Here is a 20706-nt window from a genome sequence, read left to right on the forward strand (position 1 = left end):
ACTCAGCCCTTAGAACGTAGTACTCAGAACTCAGATGTTACAATTCAGACTTTAGAATGTAGCACTCAGAAATCAGAATCTGAATGCAGAACTCAGAATTCTAAATTCAGAACGCAGAGTTCAGAAATTAGAGCTCAGTATTCAGAACCACAATTCCCAACCCGGAACTCAAAACTCAAAAATCAGAACTCAGTGTTGAGAACTAGAAACTCAGAACTCAGAATGCAGAATGCAGAACGAAGAATCCGTATTCAGAATCAGATTTCGCAACCCTCAATTCAGACCTCAGACATCAAAACGCAGAATTCAGAGATCCGGACTCAGAATTCAGAAGTTAGAACTCAGAACTCAGATTTTGGAACTCAGAAGGCAGGTTTCAAAACTCAGCAATCAGAAGTCTGAATTCAGAACTTATAATTTAGAACTCAGAACTCAGCTTTCAGAGCTCATAATACAGATCTCAGTGCTCAGAATTCTGAAGTCAGAACTCAGAACTCAGTATTCAATACAGAATTCAGAACTCAAAGCTCATCATTTCAAACTTAGGATTCAGAAGACAGAACTCAGAACTCTGTGATCACAATTCAGAATTCAGGACTCAGAAATCGGAACTCAGTAATCAATGCGGAATTCAGAACTCAGAAATCACAAGTCAGAATTGAGAACTCAGAACTCTTAATTCAGAACTCAGAAATTAGAACTCCAAATTCAGTATTCGAAATTGAGCACTCAGAATGTACAGCTTCAAACTCAAATCTCAGAATGCAGATATCAGAATACAGAACTCAGAATTCCCAAACTCGAATTCTGAATTCAGAATTCACAGCTTAGTGTTCAGAACTCAGAACGCAGAACTCAGAATTTCCAATTCAGAACTCAGCCCTTAGAACGTAGTACTCAGAACTCAGATGTTACAATTCAGAATTTAGAATGTAGCACTCAGAAATCAGAATCTGAATGCAGAACTCAGAATTCTAAATTCAGAACGCAGAGTTCAGAAATTAGAGCTCAGTATTCAGAACCACAATTCCCAACCCGGAACTCAAAACTCAAAAATCAGAACTCAGTGTTGAGAACTAGAAACTCAGAACTCAGAATGCAGAATGCAGAACGAAGAATCCGTATTCAGAATCAGATTTCGCAACCCTCAATTCAGACCTCAGACATCAAAACGCAGAATTCAGAGATCCGGACTCAGAATTCAGAAGTTAGAACTCAGAACTCAGATTTTGGAACTCAGAAGGCAGGTTTCAAAACTCAGCAATCAGAAGTCTGAATTCAGAACTTATAATTTAGAACTCAGAACTCAGCTTTCAGAGCTCATAATACAGATCTCAGTGCTCAGAATTCTGAAGTCAGAACTCAGAACTCAGTATTCAATACAGAATTCAGAACTCAAAGCTCATCATTTCGAACTTAGGATTCAGAAGACAGAACTCAGAACTCTGTGATCACAATTCAGAATTCAGGACTCAGAAATCGGAACTCAGTAATCAATGCGGAATTCAGAACTCAGAAATCACAAGTCAGAATTCAGAACTCAGAACTCTTAATTCAGAACTCAGAAATTAGAACTCCAAATTCAGTATTCGAAATTGAGCACTCAGAATGTACAGCTTCAAACTCAAATCTCAGAATGCAGATATCAGAATACAGAACTCAGAATTCCCAAACTCGAATTCTGAATTCAGAATTCACAGCTTAGTGTTCAGAACTCAGAACGCAGAACTCAGAATTTCCAATTCAGAACTCAGCCCTTAGAACGTAGTACTCAGAACTCAGATGTTACAATTCAGACTTTAGAATGTAGCACTCAGAAATCAGAATCTGAATGCAGAACTCAGAATTCTAAATTCAGAACGCAGAGTTCAGAAATTAGAGCTCAGTATTCAGAACCACAATTCCCAACCCGGAACTCAAAACTCAAAAATCAGAACTCAGTGTTGAGAACTAGAAACTCAGAACTCAGAATGCAGAATGCAGAACGAAGAATCCGTATTCAGAATCAGATTTCGCAACCCTCAATTCAGACCTCAGACATCAAAACGCAGAATTCAGAGATCCGGACTCAGAATTCAGAAGTTAGAACTCAGAACTCAGATTTTGGAACTCAGAAGGCAGGTTTCAAAACTCAGCAATCAGAAGTCTGAATTCAGAACTTATAATTTAGAACTCAGAACTCAGCTTTCAGAGCTCATAATACAGATCTCAGTGCTCAGAATTCTGAAGTCAGAACTCAGAACTCAGTATTCAATACAGAATTCAGAACTCAAAGCTCATCATTTCAAACTTAGGATTCAGAAGACAGAACTCAGAACTCTGTGATCACAATTCAGAATTCAGGACTCAGAAATCGGAACTCAGTAATCAATGCGGAATTCAGAACTCAGAAATCACAAGTCAGAATTGAGAACTCAGAACTCTTAATTCAGAACTCAGAAATTAGAACTCCAAATTCAGTATTCGAAATTGAGCACTCAGAATGTACAGCTTCAAACTCAAATCTCAGAATGCAGATATCAGAATACAGAACTCAGAATTCCCAAACTCGAATTCTGAATTCAGAATTCACAGCTTAGTGTTCAGAACTCAGAACGCAGAACTCAGAATTTCCAATTCAGAACTCAGCCCTTAGAACGTAGTACTCAGAACTCAGATGTTACAATTCAGAATTTAGAATGTAGCACTCAGAAATCAGAATCTGAATGCAGAACTCAGAATTCTAAATTCAGAACGCAGAGTTCAGAAATTAGAGCTCAGTATTCAGAACCACAATTCCCAACCCGGAACTCAAAACTCAAAAATCAGAACTCAGTGTTGAGAACTAGAAACTCAGAACTCAGAATGCAGAATGCAGAACGAAGAATCCGTATTCAGAATCAGATTTCGCAACCCTCAATTCAGACCTCAGACATCAAAACGCAGAATTCAGAGATCCGGACTCAGAATTCAGAAGTTAGAACTCAGAACTCAGATTTTGGAACTCAGAAGGCAGGTTTCAAAACTCAGCAATCAGAAGTCTGAATTCAGAACTTATAATTTAGAACTCAGAACTCAGCTTTCAGAGCTCATAATACAGATCTCAGTGCTCAGAATTCTGAAGTCAGAACTCAGAACTCAGTATTCAATACAGAATTCAGAACTCAAAGCTCATCATTTCGAACTTAGGATTCAGAAGACAGAACTCAGAACTCTGTGATCACAATTCAGAATTCAGGACTCAGAAATCGGAACTCAGTAATCAATGCGGAATTCAGAACTCAGAAATCACAAGTCAGAATTCAGAACTCAGAACTCTTAATTCAGAACTCAGAAATTAGAACTCCAAATTCAGTATTCGAAATTGAGCACTCAGAATGTACAGCTTCAAACTCAAATCTCAGAATGCAGATATCAGAATACAGAACTCAGAATTCCCAAACTCGAATTCTGAATTCAGAATTCACAGCTTAGTGTTCAGAACTCAGAACGCAGAACTCAGAATTTCCAATTCAGAACTGAGCCCTTAGAACGTAGTACTCAGAACTCAGATGTTACAATTCAGAATTTAGAATGTAGCACTCAGAAATCAGAATCTGAATGCAGAACTCAGAATTCTAAATTCAGAACGCAGAGTTCAGAAATTAGAGCTCAGTATTCAGAACCACAATTCCCAACCCGGAACTCAAAACTCAAAAATCAGAGCTCAGTGTTGAGAACTAGAAACTCAGAACTCAGAATGCAGAATGCAGAACGAAGAATCCGTATTCAGAATCAGATTTCGCAACCCTCAATTCAGACCTCAGACATCAAAACGCAGAATTCAGAGATCCGGACTCAGAATTCAGAAGTTAGAACTCAGAACTCAGATTTTGGAACTCAGAAGGCAGGTTTCAAAACTCAGCAATCAGAAGTCTGAATTCAGAACTTATAATTTAGAACTCAGAACTCAGCTTTCAGAGCTCATAATACAGATCTCAGTGCTCAGAATTCTGAAGTCAGAACTCAGAACTCAGTATTCAGTGCAGAATTCAGAACTCAAAGCTCATCATTTCGAACTTAGGATTCAGAAGACAGAACTCAGAACTCTGTGATCACAATTCAGAATTCAGGACTCAGAAATCGGAACTCAGTAATCAATGCGGAATTCAGAACTCAGAAATCACAAGTCAGAATTCAGAACTCAGAACTCTTAATTCAGAACTCAGAAATTAGAACTCCAAATTCAGTATTCGAAATTGAGCACTCAGAATGTACAGCTTCAAACTCAAATCTCAGAATGCAGATATCAGAATACAGAACTCAGAATTCCCAAACTCGAATTCTGAATTCAGAATTCACAGCTTAGTGTTCAGAACTCAGAACGCAGAACTCAGAATTTCCAATTCAGAACTCAGCCCTTAGAACGTAGTACTCAGAACTCAGATGTTACAATTCAGACTTTAGAATGTAGCACTCAGAAATCAGAATCTGAATGCAGAACTCAGAATTCTAAATTCAGAACGCAGAGTTCAGAAATTAGAGCTCAGTATTCAGAACCACAATTCCCAACCCGGAACTCAAAACTCAAAAATCAGAACTCAGTGTTGAGAACTAGAAACTCAGAACTCAGAATGCAGAATGCAGAACGAAGAATCCGTATTCAGAATCAGATTTCGCAACCCTCAATTCAGACCTCAGACATCAAAACGCAGAATTCAGAGATCCGGACTCAGAATTCAGAAGTTAGAACTCAGAACTCAGATTTTGGAACTCAGAAGGCAGGTTTCAAAACTCAGCAATCAGAAGTCTGAATTCAGAACTTATAATTTAGAACTCAGAACTCAGCTTTCAGAGCTCATAATACAGATCTCAGTGCTCAGAATTCTGAAGTCAGAACTCAGAACTCAGTATTCAATACAGAATTCAGAACTCAAAGCTCATCATTTCAAACTTAGGATTCAGAAGACAGAACTCAGAACTCTGTGATCACAATTCAGAATTCAGGACTCAGAAATCGGAACTCAGTAATCAATGCGGAATTCAGAACTCAGAAATCACAAGTCAGAATTGAGAACTCAGAACTCTTAATTCAGAACTCAGAAATTAGAACTCCAAATTCAGTATTCGAAATTGAGCACTCAGAATGTACAGCTTCAAACTCAAATCTCAGAATGCAGATATCAGAATACAGAACTCAGAATTCCCAAACTCGAATTCTGAATTCAGAATTCACAGCTTAGTGTTCAGAACTCAGAACGCAGAACTCAGAATTTCCAATTCAGAACTCAGCCCTTAGAACGTAGTACTCAGAACTCAGATGTTACAATTCAGAATTTAGAATGTAGCACTCAGAAATCAGAATCTGAATGCAGAACTCAGAATTCTAAATTCAGAACGCAGAGTTCAGAAATTAGAGCTCAGTATTCAGAACCACAATTCCCAACCCGGAACTCAAAACTCAAAAATCAGAACTCAGTGTTGAGAACTAGAAACTCAGAACTCAGAATGCAGAATGCAGAACGAAGAATCCGTATTCAGAATCAGATTTCGCAACCCTCAATTCAGACCTCAGACATCAAAACGCAGAATTCAGAGATCCGGACTCAGAATTCAGAAGTTAGAACTCAGAACTCAGATTTTGGAACTCAGAAGGCAGGTTTCAAAACTCAGCAATCAGAAGTCTGAATTCAGAACTTATAATTTAGAACTCAGAACTCAGCTTTCAGAGCTCATAATACAGATCTCAGTGCTCAGAATTCTGAAGTCAGAACTCAGAACTCAGTATTCAATACAGAATTCAGAACTCAAAGCTCATCATTTCGAACTTAGGATTCAGAAGACAGAACTCAGAACTCTGTGATCACAATTCAGAATTCAGGACTCAGAAATCGGAACTCAGTAATCAATGCGGAATTCAGAACTCAGAAATCACAAGTCAGAATTGAGAACTCAGAACTCTTAATTCAGAACTCAGAAATTAGAACTCCAAATTCAGTATTCGAAATTGAGCACTCAGAATGTACAGCTTCAAACTCAAATCTCAGAATGCAGATATCAGAATACAGAACTCAGAATTCCCAAACTCGAATTCTGAATTCAGAATTCACAGCTTAGTGTTCAGAACTCAGAACGCAGAACTCAGAATTTCCAATTCAGAACTGAGCCCTTAGAACGTAGTACTCAGAACTCAGATGTTACAATTCAGAATTTAGAATGTAGCACTCAGAAATCAGAATCTGAATGCAGAACTCAGAATTCTAAATTCAGAACGCAGAGTTCAGAAATTAGAGCTCAGTATTCAGAACCACAATTCCCAACCCGGAACTCAAAACTCAAAAATCAGAGCTCAGTGTTGAGAACTAGAAACTCAGAACTCAGAATGCAGAATGCAGAACGAAGAATCCGTATTCAGAATCAGATTTCGCAACCCTCAATTCAGACCTCAGACATCAAAACGCAGAATTCAGAGATCCGGACTCAGAATTCAGAAGTTAGAACTCAGAACTCAGATTTTGGAACTCAGAAGGCAGGTTTCAAAACTCAGCAATCAGAAGTCTGAATTCAGAACTTATAATTTAGAACTCAGAACTCAGCTTTCAGAGCTCATAATACAGATCTCAGTGCTCAGAATTCTGAAGTCAGAACTCAGAACTCAGTATTCAGTGCAGAATTCAGAACTCAAAGCTCATCATTTCGAACTTAGGATTCAGAAGACAGAACTCAGAACTCTGTGATCACAATTCAGAATTCAGGACTCAGAAATCGGAACTCAGTAATCAATGCGGAATTCAGAACTCAGAAATCACAAGTCAGAATTCAGAACTCAGAACTCTTAATTCAGAACTCAGAAATTAGAACTCCAAATTCAGTATTCGAAATTGAGCACTCAGAATGTACAGCTTCAAACTCAAATCTCAGAATGCAGATATCAGAATACAGAACTCAGAATTCCCAAACTCGAATTCTGAATTCAGAATTCACAGCTTAGTGTTCAGAACTCAGAACGCAGAACTCAGAATTTCCAATTCAGAACTCAGCCCTTAGAACGTAGTACTCAGAACTCAGATGTTACAATTCAGAATTTAGAATGTAGCACTCAGAAATCAGAATCTGAATGCAGAACTCAGAATTCTAAATTCAGAACGCAGAGTTCAGAAATTAGAGCTCAGTATTCAGAACCACAATTCCCAACCCGGAACTCAAAACTCAAAAATCAGAACTCAGTGTTGAGAACTAGAAACTCAGAACTCAGAATTCAGCATGCAGAACGAAGAATCCGTATTCAGAATCAGATTTCGCAACCCTCAATTCAGACCTCAGACATCAAAACGCAGAATTCAGAGATCCGGACTCAGAATTCAGAAGTTAGAACTCAGAACTCAGATTTTGGAACTCAGAAGGCAGGTTTCAAAACTCAGCAATCAGAAGTCTGAACTCAGAACTTATAATTTAGAACTCAGAACTCAGCTTTCAGAGCTCATAATACAGATCTCAGTGCTCAGAATTCTGAAGTCAGAACTCAGAACTCAGTATTCAATACAGAATTCAGAACTCAAAGCTCATCATTTCGAACTTAGGATTCAGAAGACAGAACTCAGAACTCTGTGATCACAATTCAGAATTCAGGACTCAGAAATCGGAACTCAGTAATCAATGCGGAATTCAGAACTCAGAAATCACAAGTCAGAATTCAGAACTCAGAACTCTTAATTCAGAACTCAGAAATTAGAACTCCAAATTCAGTATTCGAAATTGAGCACTCAGAATGTACAGCTTCAAACTCAAATCTCGGAATGCAGATATCAGAATACAGAACTCAGAATTCCCAAACTCGAATTCTGAATTCAGAATTCACAGCTTAGTGTTCAGAACTCAGAACGCAGAACTCAGAATTTCCAATTCAGAACTCAGCCCTTAGAACGTAGTACTCAGAACTCAGATGTTACAATTCAGAATTTAGAATGTAGCACTCAGAAATCAGAATCTGAATGCAGAACTCAGAATTCTAAATTCAGAACGCAGAGTTCAGAAATTAGAGCTCAGTATTCAGAACCACAATTCCCAACCCGGAACTCAAAACTCAAAAATCAGAACTCAGTGTTGAGAACTAGAAACTCAGAACTCAGAATGCAGAATGCAGAACGAAGAATCCGTATTCAGAATCAGATTTCGCAACCCTCAATTCAGACCTCAGACATCAAAACGCAGAATTCAGAGATCCGGACTCAGAATTCAGAAGTTAGAACTCAGAACTCAGATTTTGGAACTCAGAAGGCAGGTTTCAAAACTCAGCAATCAGAAGTCTGAACTCAGAACTTATAATTTAGAACTCAGAACTCAGCTTTCAGAGCTCATAATACAGATCTCAGTGCTCAGAATTCTGAAGTCAGAACTCAGAACTCAGTATTCAATACAGAATTCAGAACTCAAAGCTCATCATTTCAAACTTAGGATTCAGAAGACAGAACTCAGAACTCTGTGATCACAATTCAGAATTCAGGACTCAGAAATCGGAACTCAGTAATCAATGCGGAATTCAGAACTCAGAAATCACAAGTCAGAATTCAGAACTCAGAACTCTTAATTCAGAACTCAGAAATTAGAACTCCAAATTCAGTATTCGAAATTGAGCACTCAGAATGTACAGCTTCAAACTCAAATCTCAGAATGCAGATATCAGAATACAGAACTCAGAATTCCCAAACTCGAATTCTGAATTCAGAATTCACAGCTTAGTGTTCAGAACTCAGAACGCAGAACTCAGAATTTCCAATTCAGAACTCAGCCCTTAGAACGTAGTACTCAGAACTCAGATGTTACAATTCAGAATTTAGAATGTAGCACTCAGAAATCAGAATCTGAATGCAGAACTCAGAATTCTAAATTCAGAACGCAGAGTTCAGAAATTAGAGCTCAGTATTCAGAACCACAATTCCCAACCCGGAACTCAAAACTCAAAAATCAGAACTCAGTGTTGAGAACTAGAAACTCAGAACTCAGAATGCAGCATGCAGAATGCAGAACGAAGAATCCGTATTCAGAATCAGATTTCGCAACCCTCAATTCAGACCTCAGACATCAAAACGCAGAATTGGGAGATCCGGACTCAGAATTCAGAAGTTAGAACTCAGAACTCAGATTTTGGAACTCAGAAGGCAGGTTTCAAAACTCAGCAATCAGAAGTCTGAATTCAGAACTTATAATTTAGAACTCAGAACTCAGCTTTCAGAGCTCATAATACAGATCTCAGTGCTCAGAATTCTGAAGTCAGAACTCAGAACTCAGTATTCAATGCAGAATTCAGAACTCAAAGCTCATCATTTCGAACTTAGGATTCAGAAGACAGAACTCAGAACTCTGTGATCACAATTCAGAATTCAGGACTCAGAAATCGGAACTCAGTAATCAATGCGGAATTCAGAACTCAGAAATCACAAGTCAGAATTGAGAACTCAGAACTCTTAATTCAGAACTCAGAAATTAGAACTCCAAATTCAGTATTCGAAATTGAGCACTCAGAATGTACAGCTTCAAACTCAAATCTCAGAATGCAGATATCAGAATACAGAACTCAGAATTCCCAAACTCGAATTCTGAATTCAGAATTCACAGCTTAGTGTTCAGAACTCAGAACGCAGAACTCAGAATTTCCAATTCAGAACTCAGCCCTTAGAACGTAGTACTCAGAACTCAGATGTTACAATTCAGAATTTAGAATGTAGCACTCAGAAATCAGAATCTGAATGCAGAACTCAGAATTCTAAATTCAGAACGCAGAGTTCAGAAATTAGAGCTCAGTATTCAGAACCACAATTCCCAACCCGGAACTCAAAACTCAAAAATCAGAACTCAGTGTTGAGAACTAGAAACTCAGAACTCAGAATGCAGAATGCAGAACGAAGAATCCGTATTCAGAATCAGATTTCGCAACCCTCAATTCAGACCTCAGACATCAAAACGCAGAATTCAGAGATCCGGACTCAGAATTCAGAAGTTAGAACTCAGAACTCAGATTTTGGAACTCAGAAGGCAGGTTTCAAAACTCAGCAATCAGAAGTCTGAATTCAGAACTTATAATTTAGAACTCAGAACTCAGCTTTCAGAGCTCATAATACAGATCTCAGTGCTCAGAATTCTGAAGTCAGAACTCAGAACTCAGTATTCAATGCAGAATTCAGAACTCAAAGCTCATCATTTCGAACTTAGGATTCAGAAGACAGAACTCAGAACTCTGTGATCACAATTCAGAATTCAGGACTCAGAAATCGGAACTCAGTAATCAATGCGGAATTCAGAACTCAGAAATCACAAGTCAGAATTCAGAACTCAGAACTCTTAATTCAGAACTCAGAAATTAGAACTCCAAATTCAGTATTCGAAATTGAGCACTCAGAATGTACAGCTTCAAACTCAAATCTCAGAATGCAGATATCAGAATACAGAACTCAGAATTCCCAAACTCGAATTCTGAATTCAGAATTCACAGCTTAGTGTTCAGAACTCAGAACGCAGAACTCAGAATTTCCAATTCAGAACTCAGCCCTTAGAACGTAGTACTCAGAACTCAGATGTTACAATTCAGAATTTAGAATGTAGCACTCAGAAATCAGAATCTGAATGCAGAACTCAGAATTCTAAATTCAGAACGCAGAGTTCAGAAATTAGAGCTCAGTATTCAGAACCACAATTCCCAACCCGGAACTCAAAACTCAAAAATCAGAACTCAGTGTTGAGAACTAGAAACTCAGAACTCAGAATTCAGCATGCAGAACGAAGAATCCGTATTCAGAATCAGATTTCGCAACCCTCAATTCAGACCTCAGACATCAAAACGCAGAATTCAGAGATCCGGACTCAGAATTCAGAAGTTAGAACTCAGAACTCAGATTTTGGAACTCAGAAGGCAGGTTTCAAAACTCAGCAATCAGAAGTCTGAACTCAGAACTTATAATTTAGAACTCAGAACTCAGCTTTCAGAGCTCATAATACAGATCTCAGTGCTCAGAATTCTGAAGTCAGAACTCAGAACTCAGTATTCAATACAGAATTCAGAACTCAAAGCTCATCATTTCGAACTTAGGATTCAGAAGACAGAACTCAGAACTCTGTGATCACAATTCAGAATTCAGGACTCAGAAATCGGAACTCAGTAATCAATGCGGAATTCAGAACTCAGAAATCACAAGTCAGAATTCAGAACTCAGAACTCTTAATTCAGAACTCAGAAATTAGAACTCCAAATTCAGTATTCGAAATTGAGCACTCAGAATGTACAGCTTCAAACTCAAATCTCAGAATGCAGATATCAGAATACAGAACTCAGAATTCCCAAACTCGAATTCTGAATTCAGAATTCACAGCTTAGTGTTCAGAACTCAGAACGCAGAACTCAGAATTTCCAATTCAGAACTCAGCCCTTAGAACGTAGTACTCAGAACTCAGATGTTACAATTCAGAATTTAGAATGTAGCACTCAGAAATCAGAATCTGAATGCAGAACTCAGAATTCTAAATTCAGAACGCAGAGTTCAGAAATTAGAGCTCAGTATTCAGAACCACAATTCCCAACCCGGAACTCAAAACTCAAAAATCAGAACTCAGTGTTGAGAACTAGAAACTCAGAACTCAGAATGCAGCATGCAGAATGCAGAACGAAGAATCCGTATTCAGAATCAGATTTCGCAACCCTCAATTCAGACCTCAGACATCAAAACGCAGAATTGGGAGATCCAGACTCAGAATTCAGAAGTTAGAACTCAGAACTCAGATTTTGGAACTCAGAAGGCAGGTTTCAAAACTCAGCAATCAGAAGTCTGAATTCAGAACTTATAATTTAGAACTCAGAACTCAGCTTTCAGAGCTCATAATACAGATCTCAGTGCTCAGAATTCTGAAGTCAGAACTCAGAACTCAGTATTCAATGCAGAATTCAGAACTCAAAGCTCATCATTTCGAACTTAGGATTCAGAAGACAGAACTCAGAACTCTGTGATCACAATTCAGAATTCAGGACTCAGAAATCGGAACTCAGTAATCAATGCGGAATTCAGAACTCAGAAATCACAAGTCAGAATTGAGAACTCAGAACTCTTAATTCAGAACTCAGAAATTAGAACTCCAAATTCAGTATTCGAAATTGAGCACTCAGAATGTACAGCTTCAAACTCAAATCTCAGAATGCAGATATCAGAATACAGAACTCAGAATTCCCAAACTCGAATTCTGAATTCAGAATTCACAGCTTAGTGTTCAGAACTCAGAACGCAGAACTCAGAATTTCCAATTCAGAACTCAGCCCTTAGAACGTAGTACTCAGAACTCAGATGTTACAATTCAGACTTTAGAATGTAGCACTCAGAAATCAGAATCTGAATGCAGAACTCAGAATTCTAAATTCAGAACGCAGAGTTCAGAAATTAGAGCTCAGTATTCAGAACCACAATTCCCAACCCGGAACTCAAAACTCAAAAATCAGAACTCAGTGTTGAGAACTAGAAACTCAGAACTCAGAATTCAGCATGCAGAACGAAGAATCCGTATTCAGAATCAGATTTCGCAACCCTCAATTCAGACCTCAGACATCAAAACGCAGAATTCAGAGATCCGGACTCAGAATTCAGAAGTTAGAACTCAGAACTCAGATTTTGGAACTCAGAAGGCAGGTTTCAAAACTCAGCAATCAGAAGTCTGAACTCAGAACTTATAATTTAGAACTCAGAACTCAGCTTTCAGAGCTCATAATACAGATCTCAGTGCTCAGAATTCTGAAGTCAGAACTCAGAACTCAGTATTCAATACAGAATTCAGAACTCAAAGCTCATCATTTCGAACTTAGGATTCAGAAGACAGAACTCAGAACTCTGTGATCACAATTCAGAATTCAGGACTCAGAAATCGGAACTCAGTAATCAATGCGGAATTCAGAACTCAGAAATCACAAGTCAGAATTCAGAACTCAGAACTCTTAATTCAGAACTCAGAAATTAGAACTCCAAATTCAGTATTCGAAATTGAGCACTCAGAATGTACAGCTTCAAACTCAAATCTCAGAATGCAGATATCAGAATACAGAACTCAGAATTCCCAAACTCGAATTCTGAATTCAGAATTCACAGCTTAGTGTTCAGAACTCAGAACGCAGAACTCAGAATTTCCAATTCAGAACTCAGCCCTTAGAACGTAGTACTCAGAACTCAGATGTTACAATTCAGAATTTAGAATGTAGCACTCAGAAATCAGAATCTGAATGCAGAACTCAGAATTCTAAATTCAGAACGCAGAGTTCAGAAATTAGAGCTCAGTATTCAGAACCACAATTCCCAACCCGGAACTCAAAACTCAAAAATCAGAACTCAGTGTTGAGAACTAGAAACTCAGAACTCAGAATGCAGAATGCAGAACGAAGAATCCGTATTCAGAATCAGATTTCGCAACCCTCAATTCAGACCTCAGACATCAAAACGCAGAATTGGGAGATCCGGACTCAGAATTCAGAAGTTAGAACTCAGAACTCAGATTTTGGAACTCAGAAGGCAGGTTTCAAAACTCAGCAATCAGAAGTCTGAATTCAGAACTTATAATTTAGAACTCAGAACTCAGCTTTCAGAGCTCATAATACAGATCTCAGTGCTCAGAATTCTGAAGTCAGAACTCAGAACTCAGTATTCAATACAGAATTCAGAACTCAAAGCTCATCATTTCGAACTTAGGATTCAGAAGACAGAACTCAGAACTCTGTGATCACAATTCAGAATTCAGGACTCAGAAATCGGAACTCAGTAATCAATGCGGAATTCAGAACTCAGAAATCACAAGTCAGAATTCAGAACTCAGAACTCTTAATTCAGAACTCAGAAATTAGAACTCCAAATTCAGTATTCGAAATTGAGCACTCAGAATGTACAGCTTCAAACTCAAATCTCAGAATGCAGATATCAGAATACAGAACTCAGAATTCCCAAACTCGAATTCTGAATTCAGAATTCACAGCTTAGTGTTCAGAACTCAGAACGCAGAACTCAGAATTTCCAATTCAGAACTCAGCCCTTAGAACGTAGTACTCAGAACTCAGATGTTACAATTCAGAATTTAGAATGTAGCACTCAGAAATCAGAATCTGAATGCAGAACTCAGAATTCTAAATTCAGAACGCAGAGTTCAGAAATTAGAGCTCAGTATTCAGAACCACAATTCCCAACCCGGAACTCAAAACTCAAAAATCAGAACTCAGTGTTGAGAACTAGAAACTCAGAACTCAGAATGCAGCATGCAGAATGCAGAACGAAGAATCCGTATTCAGAATCAGATTTCGCAACCCTCAATTCAGACCTCAGACATCAAAACGCAGAATTGGGAGATCCGGACTCAGAATTCAGAAGTTAGAACTCAGAACTCAGATTTTGGAACTCAGAAGGCAGGTTTCAAAACTCAGCAATCAGAAGTCTGAATTCAGAACTTATAATTTAGAACTCAGAACTCAGCTTTCAGAGCTCATAATACAGATCTCAGTGCTCAGAATTCTGAAGTCAGAACTCAGAACTCAGTATTCAATGCAGAATTCAGAACTCAAAGCTCATCATTTCGAACTTAGGATTCAGAAGACAGAACTCAGAACTCTGTGATCACAATTCAGAATTCAGGACTCAGAAATCGGAACTCAGTAATCAATGCGGAATTCAGAACTCAGAAATCACAAGTCAGAATTCAGAACTCAGAACTCTTAATTCAGAACTCAGAAATTAGAACTCCAAATTCAGTATTCGAAATTGAGCACTCAGAATGTACAGCTTCAAACTCAAATCTCAGAATGCAGATATCAGAATACAGAACTCAGAATTCCCAAACTCGAATTCTGAATTCAGAATTCACAGCTTAGTGTTCAGAACTCAGAACGCAGAACTCAGAATTTCCAATTCAGAACTCAGCCCTTAGAACGTAGTACTCAGAACTCAGATGTTACAATTCAGAATTTAGAATGTAGCACTCAGAAATCAGAATCTGAATGCAGAACTCAGAATTCTAAATTCAGAACGCAGAGTTCAGAAATTAGAGCTCAGTATTCAGAACCACAATTCCCAACCCGGAACTCAAAACTCAAAAATCAGAACTCAGTGTTGAGAACTAGAAACTCAGAACTCAGAATGCAGAATGCAGAACGAAGAATCCGTATTCAGAATCAGATTTCGCAACCCTCAATTCAGACCTCAGACATCAAAACGCAGAATTCAGAGATCCGGACTCAGAATTCAGAAGTTAGAACTCAGAACTCAGATTTTGGAACTCAGAAGGCAGGTTTCAAAACTCAGCAATCAGAAGTCTGAACTCAGAACTTATAATTTAGAACTCAGAACTCAGCTTTCAGAGCTCATAATACAGATCTCAGTGCTCAGAATTCTGAAGTCAGAACTCAGAACTCAGTATTCAATACAGAATTCAGAACTCAAAGCTCATCATTTCGAACTTAGGATTCAGAAGACAGAACTCAGAACTCTGTGATCACAATTCAGAATTCAGGACTCAGAAATCGGAACTCAGTAATCAATGCGGAATTCAGAACTCAGAAATCACAAGTCAGAATTCAGAACTCAGAACTCTTAATTCAGAACTCAGAAATTAGAACTCCAAATTCAGTATTCGAAATTGAGCACTCAGAATGTACAGCTTCAAACTCAAATCTCAGAATGCAGATATCAGAATACAGAACTCAGAATTCCCAAACTCGAATTCTGAATTCAGAATTCACAGCTTAGTGTTCAGAACTCAGAACGCAGAACTCAGAATTTCCAATTCAGAACTCAGCCCTTAGAACGTAGTACTCAGAACTCAGATGTTACAATTCAGAATTTAGAATGTAGCACTCAGAAATCAGAATCTGAATGCAGAACTCAGAATTCTAAATTCAGAACGCAGAGTTCAGAAATTAGAGCTCAGTATTCAGAACCACAATTCCCAACCCGGAACTCAAAACTCAAAAATCAGAACTCAGTGTTGAGAACTAGAAACTCAGAACTCAGAATGCAGCATGCAGAATGCAGAACGAAGAATCCGTATTCAGAATCAGATTTCGCAACCCTCAATTCAGACCTCAGACATCAAAACGCAGAATTGGGAGATCCGGACTCAGAATTCAGAAGTTAGAACTCAGAACTCAGATTTTGGAACTCAGAAGGCAGGTTTCAAAACTCAGCAATCAGAAGTCTGAATTCAGAACTTATAATTTAGAACTCAGAACTCAGCTTTCAGAGCTCATAATACAGATCTCAGTGCTCAGAATTCTGAAGTCAGAACTCAGAACTCAGTATTCAATGCAGAATTCAGAACTCAAAGCTCATCATTTCGAACTTAGGATTCAGAAGACAGAACTCAGAACTCTGTGATCACAATTCAGAATTCAGGACTCAGAAATCGGAACTCAGTAATCAATGCGGAATTCAGAACTCAGAAATCACAAGTCAGAATTCAGAACTCAGAACTCTTAATTCAGAACTCAGAAATTAGAACTCCAAATTCAGTATTCGAAATTGAGCACTCAGAATGTACAGCTTCAAACTCAAATCTCAGAATGCAGATATCAGAATACAGAACTCAGAATTCCCAAACTCGAATTCTGAATTCAGAATTCACAGCTTAGTGTTCAGAACTCAGAACGCAGAACTCAGAATTTCCAATTCAGAACTCAGCCCTTAGAACGTAGTACTCAGAACTCAGATGTTACAATTCAGAATTTAGAATGTAGCACTCAGAAATCAGAATCTGAATGTAGAACTCAGAATTCTAAATTCAGAACGCAGAGTTCAGAAATTAGAGCTCAGTATTCAGAACCACAATTCCCAACCCGGAACTCAAAACTCAAAAATCAGAGCTCAGTGTTGAGAACTAGAAACTCAGAACTCAGAATGCAGAATGCAGAACGAAGAATCCGTATTCAGAATCAGATTTCGCAACCCTCAATTCAGACCTCAGACATCAAAACGCAGAATTCAGAGATCCGGACTCAGAATTCAGAAGTTAGAACTCAGAACTCAGATTTTGGAACTCAGAAGGCAGGTTTCAAAACTCAGCAATCAGAAGTCTGAATTCAGAACTTATAATTTAGAACTCAGAACTCAGCTTTCAGAGCTCATAATACAGATCTCAGTGCTCAGAATTCTGAAGTCAGAACTCAGAACTCAGTATTCAATACAGAATTCAGAACTCAAAGCTCATCATTTCGAACTTAGGATTCAGAAGACAGAACTCAGAACTCTGTGATCACAATTCAGAATTCAGGACTCAGAAATCGGAACTCAGTAATCAATGCGGAATTCAGAACTCAGAAATCACAAGTCAGAATTCAGAACTCAGAACTCTTAATTCAGAACTCAGAAATTAGAACTCCAAATTCAGTATTCGAAATTGAGCACTCAGAATGTACAGCTTCAAACTCAAATCTCAGAATGCAGATATCAGAATACAGAACTCAGAATTCCCAAACTCGAATTCTGAATTCAGAATTCACAGCTTAGTGTTCAGAACTCAGAACGCAGAACTCAGAATTTCCAATTCAGAACTGAGCCCTTAGAACGTAGTACTCAGAACTCAGATGTTACAATTCAGACTTTAGAATGTAGCACTCAGAAATCAGAATCTGAATGCAGAACTCAGAATTCTAAATTCAGAACGCAGAGTTCAGAAATTAGAGCTCAGTATTCAGAACCACAATTCCCAACCCGGAACTCAAAACTCAAAAATCAGAACTCAGTGTTGAGAACTAGAAACTCAGAACTCAGAATGCAGCATGCAGAATGCAGAACGAAGAATCCGTATTCAGAATCAGATTTCGCAACCCTCAATTCAGACCTCAGACATCAAAACGCAGAATTCAGAGATCCGGACTCAGAATTCAGAAGTTAGAACTCAGAACTCAGATTTTGGAACTCAGAAGGCAGGTTTCAAAACTCAGCAATCAGAAGTCTGAACTCAGAACTTATAATTTAGAACTCAGAACTCAGCTTTCAGAGCTCATAATGCAGATCTCAGTGCTCAGAATTCTGAAGTCAGAACTCAGAACTCAGTATTCAATACAGAATTCAGAACTCAAAGCTCATCATTTCGAACTTAGGATTCAGAAGACAGAACTCAGAACTCTGTGATCACAATTCAGAATTCAGGACTCAGAAATCGGAACTCAGTAATCAATGCGGAATTCAGAACTCAGAAATCACAAGTCAGAATTCAGAACTCAGAACTCTTAATTCAGAACTCAGAAATTAGAACTCCAAATTCAGTATTCGAAATTGAGCACTCAGAATGTACAGCTTCAAACTCAAATCTCAGAATGCAGATATCAGAATACAGAACTCAGAATTCCCAAACTCGAATTCTGAATTCAGAATTCACAGCTTAGTGTTCAGAACTCAGAACGCAGAACTCAGAATTTCCAATTCAGAACTCAGCCCTTAGAACGTAGTACTCAGAACTCAGATGTTACAATTCAGAATTTAGAATGTAGCACTCAGAAATCAGAATCTGAATGCAGAACTCAGAATTCTAAATTCAGAACGCAGAGTTCAGAAATTAGAGCTCAGTATTCAGAACCACAATTCCCAACCCGGAACTCAAAACTCAAAAATCAGAACTCAGTGTTGAGAACTAGAAACTCAGAACTCAGAATGCAGAATGCAGAACGAAGAATCCGTATTCAGAATCAGATTTCGCAACCCTCAATTCAGACCTCAGACATCAAAACGCAGAATTCAGAGATCCGGACTCAGAATTCAGAAGTTAGAACTCAGAACTCAGATTTTGGAACTCAGAAGGCAGGTTTCAAAACTCAGCAATCAGAAGTCTGAACTCAGAACTTATAATTTAGAACTCAGAACTCAGCTTTCAGAGCTCATAATACAGATCTCAGTGCTCAGAATTCTGAAGTCAGAACTCAGAACTCAGTATTCAATACAGAATTCAGAACTCAAAGCTCATCATTTCGAACTTAGGATTCAGAAGACAGAACTCAGAACTCTGTGATCACAATTCAGAATTCAGGACTCAGAATTCAGAACTCAGTAATCAATGCGGAATTCAGAACTCAGAAATCACAAGTCAGAATTCAGAACTCAGAACTCTTAATTCAGAACTCAGAAATTAGAACTCCAAATTCAGTATTCGAAATTGAGCACTCAGAATGTACAGCTTCAAACTCAAATCTCAGAATGCAGATATCAGAATACAGAACTCAGAATTCCCAAACTCGAATTCTGAATTCAGAATTCACAGCTTAGTGTTCAGAACTCAGAACGCAGAACTCAGAATTTCCAATTCAGAACTCAGCCCTTAGAACGTAGTACTCAGAACTCAGATGTTACAATTCAGAATTTAGAATGTAGCACTCAGAAATCAGAATCTGAATGCAGAACTCAGAATTCTAAATTCAGAACGCAGAGTTCAGAAATTAGAGCTCAGTATTCAGAACCACAATTCCCAACCCGGAACTCAAAACTCAAAAATCAGAACTCAGTGTTGAGAACTAGAAACTCAGAACTCAGAATGCAGAATGCAGAACGAAGAATCCGTATTCAGAATCAGATTTCGCAACCCTCAATTCAGACCTCAGACATCAAAACGCAGAATTCAGAGATCCGGACTCAGAATTCAGAAGTTAGAACTCAGAACTCAGATTTTGGAACTCAGAAGGCAGGTTTCAAAACTCAGCAATCAGAAGTCTGAATTCAGAACTTATAATTTAGAACTCAGAACTCAGCTTTCAGAGCTCATAATACAGATCTCAGAGCTCAGAATTCTGAAGTCAGAACTCAGAACTCAGTATTCAATGCAGAATTCAGAACTCAAAGCTCATCATTTCGAACTTAGGATTCAGAAGACAGAACTCAGAACTCTGTGATCACAATTCAGAATTCAGGACTCAGAAATCGGAACTCAGTAATCAATGCGGAATTCAGAACTCAGAAATCACAAGTCAGAATTCAGAACTCAGAACTCTTAATTCAGAACTCAGAAATTAGAACTCCAAATTCAGTATTCGAAATTGAGCACTCAGAATGTACAGCTTCAAACTCAAATCTCAGAATGCAGATATCAGAATACAGAACTCAGAATTCCCAAACTCGAATTCTGAATTCAGAATTCACAGCTTAGTGTTCAGAACTCAGAACGCAGAACTCAGAATTTCCAATTCAGAACTCAGCCCTTAGAACGTAGTACTCAGAACTCAGATGTTACAATTCAGAATTTAGAATGTAGCACTCAGAAATCAGAATCTGAATGCAGAACTCAGAATTCTAAATTCAGAACGCAGAGTTCAGAAATTAGAGCTCAGTATTCAGAACCACAATTCCCAACCCGGAACTCAAAACTCAAAAATCAGAACTCAGTGTTGAGAACTAGAAACTCAGAACTCAGAATGCAGCATGCAGAATGCAGAACGAAGAATCCGTATTCAGAATCAGATTTCGCAACCCTCAATTCAGACCTCAGACATCAAAACGCAGAATTGGGAGATCCGGACTCAGAATTCAGAAGTTAGAACTCAAGAACTCAGATTTTGGAACTCAGAAGGCAGGTTTCAAAACTCAGCAATCAGAAGTCTGAATTCAGAACTTATAATTTAGAACTCAGAACTCAGCTTTCAGAGCTCATAATACAGATCTCAGTGCTCAGAATTCTGAAGTCAGAACTCAGAACTCAGTATTCAATGCAGAATTCAGAACTCAAAGCTCATCATTTCGAACTTAGGATTCAGAAGACAGA

The sequence above is a fragment of the Ochotona princeps genome, chromosome Y, assembly GCF_030435755.1.
Source record: "Ochotona princeps isolate mOchPri1 chromosome Y, mOchPri1.hap1, whole genome shotgun sequence".
Taxonomy (NCBI): Eukaryota; Metazoa; Chordata; class Mammalia; order Lagomorpha; family Ochotonidae; genus Ochotona; species Ochotona princeps.